The following is a 6347-nucleotide window of genomic DNA, read 5'->3' as shown; positions in this document are numbered from 1 at the left end:
GCCACGGAAAAAAAAAAAAAAAAAAAAAAAAAAAAAAAAAGAAGAAAGATTTTCTGATCTTGAAGACAGTCTCTTCAAAATAACACAGGCAGACAAAACAAAAAGAGTTAAAAAATCTGAAGAACATCTAAGACAGATAGCAGACAACCTTAAGCACACAAACATCTAAATCATGGGTATTCCTGAAGGAGAGGAAAGAGAAAAAGGCATGGAGAACATATTCAATGAAATAATAGTGGAAAATTACCCAGGTATAGGGAAAGACACAGACCTTCAGATTCAGGAGGGTCAACATCCCCAAACAGATTCAATCCAAAAAGGTCCTCTGCAAGACACATTATAGTCAAACTGGCAAAACTCAAAGACAAAGAGAGAATTTTAAAAATAGCCAGAGAAAAGTGTCAAGTCACTTATAAGGGAGTCCCTATCAGATTAACAGCAGACTTCTCAATAGAAATTCTACAGGCCAGAAGAAAATGGGATGATATATTTAAAATACTAAAAGAAAAAAAAAAATGCTAGCCAAGAATACTATACCCAGCAAGGCTATCCCTTAGAAATGAAAGAGAAATAGAATATCCCATACAAACAAAAACTATGAGAGTTCACCAAAACATGGTCAATCGTACAAGAAATCCTCATGGGAGTCCTGCATCTGGAATCCAAAAAATTATAATCACTACCATGAATACACAAGAAAGAACAAAACCCACTGGTAGAATAAAAATGCAAATGAGAAAGAGATACTAAATCTTACCACTTCCTAAAACCAACAAACACTGAAGACAAACAATAAAAGGGAAATAAATAAATAAAAGGTATTTAAAACATCCAAATGAAAATTGATAAAATGCCAGGAGTAAGACAATACCTTTCAGTAACAACCCTGATGGATTAAATTCCCCACTCAAAGGACATAGACTGGCTGATTGTATTAAAAAGCCTAGACCCAATTATATGCTGTCTACAAGAGACTCACCTCACCTTTATAAAGATACACACAGACTAAGAATGAAGGGATAGAAAAAGATGTATCATGCAAATGGAAATCAAAAATGAGCAAGAGTAGTTATTGTTAAATCAGATAAAATAAACTTTAAACCAAAAACTATAAAAAGAGACAAGGTCACTATACAGGGATCTATCCAACAAGAACATGTAAGAATCATAAATATACACCCAACATTGGGACACCCAGATTCATAAAGAAAACACTATTAGACCTAAGGAAACAGACCCAAATATGATGATAATTGGGGACCTGAACACCCCTCTCTCAACATTGGACATATCATCTAGGCAACAAATCAACAGAAAAGCAGGATTTAAGCCACACTTTAGACCAACTGGACTTGGCTGATATCTATAGAACATTTAGTCCAACAACCATTGAATATACATTCTTCTCATCAGCACATGGAATAGTCTCCAAGATACACCACATGTTAGGTCACAAATCAAGCCTCAACAAATTAAAAAAATTGAAACCATTTCAAGTATCTCTTAAGACCACAATGGATTAAAACTCAAAATCATTTACAAGCAAAACTCTGGAAACTATACAGACACGTGGAAATTAAACAACATGCTCCTGAATGACATATGGGTCCAAGAAGAAATTAAACAGGAAATCAAAAATTTTTTGAAACTAATGAAAATAAAGACACATCATACCAAAGCCTGTGGGATGCTACAAAAGCAGTACTAAGAGGGAAATCTATTGGAATAAACACATCAAAAGAATAGAAAGATTTCAAATAAACAACCTAATGCTATATCTCAAAGAACTAGAAAAACAAGAACAAGAACAATCCAATCCCAAAATTAGTAGATGGAAAAAAATAACTGAGATCACAGCAGAACTAAATGAAATAGAAACCCAAAAAATGATACAAAAAGGCAGTGAAACGAAAAGTAGGCTTTTCAAAAAGATAAACAAAATAGACAAACCATTAGGTAGGCTAACTACAAAAAGAAGAGAGAAGACCCAAATAACAAAAATTAGAAATAAAAAAAGGAGACATTACAACAGAAATACAAAGAATCACTAGAGACTATTATTTTTTTTCCTTTTTGTCTTTTTTACTGACCGGTAACAGGATCACAACCCTCGGTGTCGTGCCCGTACCGGGGACCAGCAACGGGATCGCAACCCTCGGTGTTGCGCCTGCACCACGCTCAGCCAGTGAGCAGGAACCGGTCTCCACATGGGATCCGAACCCTCAGTGGGAGCGCCGCCACGCTCCCAAGCGGCGCACTCTCCAGTGCACCACCGGGCCGGCCCCACTAGAGACTATTATAAACAAAGATACCAACAAATTTGAAAACCTGGAGGAAATGTGTAAATTTCTAAACACATTCAAACTACCAGGACTGAACCAAGAAGAAACAGAAAACTTGAACAGACTAATAGCAAGCAATGAGATTGAAGCAGTAATCACAGCCTCCCAACAAAGAAAAGTCTAGGACCAAATGGGTTTATTGCTGAACTTTACCAAACCTTTAAAGAGGAATTTATACTAGTTCTCTTCAAACTATTCCAAAAAAATTTTTTTAAAGGCCATTCTCTCAAACTCATTCTGTGAGGCCAGCATTACCCTGACTCCAAAACCAAAGATACACCTAAAATAAAACTATACACCAATATCTTTGAAGAACATAGAGGTGAAAATCCTCTACAAAATATTAGCAAATAAAATACAGCAACACATCAAAAAAAACTATACATCACAATCAAGTGAGATTCATCCCAGGGATGCAAGGGTGATTCAACATATGCAAGTCAATAAATGTGATACATCAGAACAAAATCAAGAACAAAAACCATATGATTATCTGAATAGATGCTGAAAGGGCATTTGACAAAATTCAACATCCATTCATGATAGAGACTCCCAGCAAATTAGATATAGAAGGAAGTATCTTAACACAATAAAGGTCATATATGACAAATACACCACCAATATCATCCTGAATGAGGAAATGCCGAAAGCTTTTCAGCTTAAGAACAGGAACAAGACAAGGATGCCCACTCTCACCACTCCTATCTAACATGATATTGGAAGTACTAGCCAAAGCATTCAGGCAAGAGAAAGAAATAAAGGCATCCAGATTGGAAAAGACAAAGTCAAATTGTCCCTATTTGTGAATGACATGATCTTATATATAGAAAAGCCTAAAGACTCTACAAAAAACTCTTAGAGTTGATAAATGATTTCAGTAAAGTGTCAGGATATAAAATCAACATGCAAAACTCAGTAGTGTTTTTATACTCCAGCAAGGAACTAGCAGAAAAAGAAGTCAAGAAGGCTAGCTCACTTACAATAGTCACCAAAAAAATAAAATACCCACAATCAATTTAACCAAAGAGATGAAAGATCAGTACAATGAGAACTACAAATCACTGCTGAAAGAAATTTAAGAGGACACAAAATGATGGGAAGACATTCCTTGTTTCTGGATTGGAAGAATTAACATTGAGAAAATATCCCTACTTCCCAAAGCAATCTAGAGATTCAGTGCAATCCCATCAAAATACCAATAACATTATTCACAGAAATAGTAAAAACAATCCTAAAAGTCATATGGAACAACAAAAGACCCCAAAGAGTCAAAGCAATCCTGAGCAAAGAAAATAAAGCTGGGGGTATAACACTCCCTGACTTCAAACTATACTACAAAGCTATAGTAACCAAAACAGCATGGTACTGGCATAAAAACAGACACTTAGAAAAGTAGAACAGAATAGAGAACCCAGAAATCAACCCACATGCTTACAGCCAACTGATCTTTGACAAAGGCACAAAGAACATACATTGGGGAAAAGACTGCCTCTTCAATAAATGGTGCTGGGAAAAGTGGACATATATAGGTAGAAGAATGAACCTAGACCCTTACCTCTTGCTGCTATATGCCAAAACCAACTCAAAATGGATTAAAGACTTACACCTAAGACCTGAAATAATAAAACTCCTACAAGAAAACATAGGGGAAACACTTCAGGAAGTATGACTGGGCAAACACTTTATGAATATGACCCCAATGCACAGGCAACAAAAAGAAAAAAATGGGATTATATCTAACTATAAAGCTTCTATATAGCAAAAGAAACAATTAAGAGAGTGAAAAGACAATTTAGAGAGTGGGAGAAAATATTCACAAATTATGCATCTGAGAAAAGATCAATATCCAGAATATACAGTGAACTCAAACAGCTTAACAGTAGAGAAACAAATAGCCCAATTGAAAAATGGGCAAAGGAGATAAACAGGCATTTCTCAAAGGAAGATATACAAATGTCTAACAGACGCATGAAATAATGCTCAATATCACTCAGCATCATGGAAATGCAAATCAAAACCCCATTAAGATATCATTTCACCCAGTTAGAATGGCTATTATCAAAAAGACAAAGAATAACAAATACTGGCAAGGATGTACAGAAAGGGGAACCCTCCTACACTGTCAGTGGGACTGTAAATTGGTACAGCCATTATGTAAAATGGTATGGAAGTTCCTAAAACAATTACAGATAGAACTGCCATATGGTACAGCAATTTCAATGCTGGGTATATACCCAAAGGAATGAAAATCATCATGTTGAAGGAATACCTGCACTCCCATGTTTTTATCATGTTGAAAGAATACCTGTACTCACATGTTTATCTCAGCTCTATTTACACTAGCCAAGAGTTGGAACCAACCTATATGTCCATTGTCAGATGACTGGATAAAGAAAATGTGGTATATGTACACAATGGAATAGTACTCTGCCATAAAAAAGAATGAAATACTGCCATTTGCAGCCACATGGATGGACTTAGAGAAAATCATGCTAAGTGAAATAAGCCAGGCACAGAAAGAAATACCTCACATTCTCACTCTTAAGTGAGAGCTAAAAAATAAACAATTAAAAAAAGAGAACGATACAACAATCACAATAATAAGTTAAACTTTCAAAAGGAGAGAATAGAACTGAGGTTACCAGAGGTAGGAAATGGGGTATGGGATAGGGGTAAGGCAGGAATTTGTAAAGGGACACAAAAAATGATTACACTGTATAACATTGAAAATATGAATTATCCTGATTTGAGCATCACATATTGCACACAAGTACTGATATTCAACTCTGTATTCGACAGATATGTACAATCAACTATGTTGCAATAAAAAAAATCTGAAATACTGCCTTGGATTGAATTTTTTCCCCCAAATTCCATGTATTAGAAACTTAATACCCACTGTGACGTGTTGAGAGGGTGAGAAATCCTACTGTGGTGGTTGAGGGGTGGGGCCTTTAGGAGGTGATTGGATTGTGAGGACTGTACCCTCGTGAATGGATTGATCCATTCTTGGAATAATGGAAGTGGTTCTGGTGGCTTCAAAAGGAGAGTGAATGAAGAGGTTAGTCTCTCTCTGCTCTGCCATTCTGCCACGTGAGACTCTCCTGTCACTGTCACCACCAACAAAGCCTTTACCAGATATGTTCCCTGGACTTTGGATTTCCAAGTCTCTGAAACTGTAAGCAATAAATTTCATTTTCTTATAAATTACCTAGTTTCAGGTATTTATGTTTTAAGCAATGGAAATGGACTAGTACAAATACCAAGATACTTTTAGATACATTATCCAGTGTATTATTGGGCTCTTCAACCAATTACCCATCCTTAGCAAATTTTGATGAGTAAACTTTTTATGTCTTTATACAAGTCATTGATAAAAATGTTGAGTGTGTTATATCCTAAGACAAAGTCTTACAACATTAGGGTTTCACTAAGTAGTACATTTTGGATAAATGTTTTTAACTTGTTTAAAACTTTGTAATTTCCATTAAGCCAGTCTATATTTCTCCATAATTATTTTCTTAGAACATAATTTTCAGTCCTCCTGATTTGCCTGGAAAATTTTTGCTCATCCTTTGTGTTTTATTTTAGATACCACCACTTCTACCAGAGTAGGTACCATTCTCACGTGCCCCTACAGTGTTGAACATTGCCCCCATCATAGCAATTGCCACACTCTTTTGTGATTTTTTTGTATATCTGCCTATGTCTCCTATTAGACTGTAAACTGTGTCAGAACAGGAATTGGCACTGTCATATCCTAAGTGTCTAGCACAGTACAAAGCAGATGCTCAGTAAATACTTTTTGATTAAATGGATAAATCCTCCAGACCATATGTTGAGGTAGTTATTATTATGCTCATTTTACAGATGAGACAATTGAAGCTCAGAGAGTTTAGTAATCTTGTTAAGGCACAGAGTGGCTGGCACAGCTGTGATTAAAGGCCCAAGATTCTGAATCTGGATCTAATGCTCTCATCATAAAACTGCTTACACTTGCCTTCC

Source organism: Galeopterus variegatus, unplaced genomic scaffold (genome assembly GCF_000696425.1).
Source record: "Galeopterus variegatus unplaced genomic scaffold, G_variegatus-3.0.2 Scaffold97, whole genome shotgun sequence".
NCBI lineage: Eukaryota > Metazoa > Chordata > Mammalia > Dermoptera > Cynocephalidae > Galeopterus > Galeopterus variegatus.
The sequence above is the reverse complement of the archived record's forward strand: the minus strand, read 5'-3'. Positions refer to the sequence as shown.